Below are 683 nucleotides of genomic sequence, written 5' to 3'. Positions count from 1 at the left end.
GCCTGGAGCCTTGTGTCAGCCTCCTGCAGTGGTTCTTCCCGGGTTCCTCATTGGTGCCACATAGAAGGTGTTCAGACTCAGCAAGAACCCATCCCTTGGGCGTCTGGATCACCCCCACTGCACTCCCAAGGCTGCCTTGGGAGGAGCATCTGGCTGCCAGAGCAGCTGCCCATCCTGTCTCCCATAATGTGGTCCTTTGGGAGGCTGCCCCACGGGAGCTCCAAGTCTTCCCCCAGCCTTGCATTGCTCCACAGGGGTGTCAAAATGCCCACCCACTGGAGGAGATCCCCAGCCTCAGAGATGCCAAGCCCAGCCTTGGCTCAGGTGCCAGGCTTCACAGCTTTGAGAGACTCATGGCACAAGAGCATCTCCTTGCCTCATCTCCATCACTCCACAGTGCTCCCACTGGTCCATTGCTTGTGGGCTGGATCTTTCCTTTTGTTGCTCCCCATTCATTTTTGCCTGGCTGTGTTCACCACGAAGAGATTCCCATCCTCCCATCCCCCACGCCAGTTCAGTTCAGTTCAGTTCAGTCGCTCAGTCGTGTCCAACTCTTTGTGACCCCATGGACTGCAGCACACCAGGTTTCTCTGTCCATCACCAACTCCTGGAGCTTGCTCAAACTCATGTCCATTGAGTCGGTGATGCCATCCAGCCATCTCATCCTCTGTCGTCCCCTTCTC

Source organism: Muntiacus reevesi, chromosome 2 (assembly GCF_963930625.1).
Source record: "Muntiacus reevesi chromosome 2, mMunRee1.1, whole genome shotgun sequence".
Classification (NCBI taxonomy): Eukaryota; Metazoa; Chordata; class Mammalia; order Artiodactyla; family Cervidae; genus Muntiacus; species Muntiacus reevesi.
The sequence above is the reverse complement of the archived record's forward strand: the minus strand, read 5'-3'. Positions refer to the sequence as shown.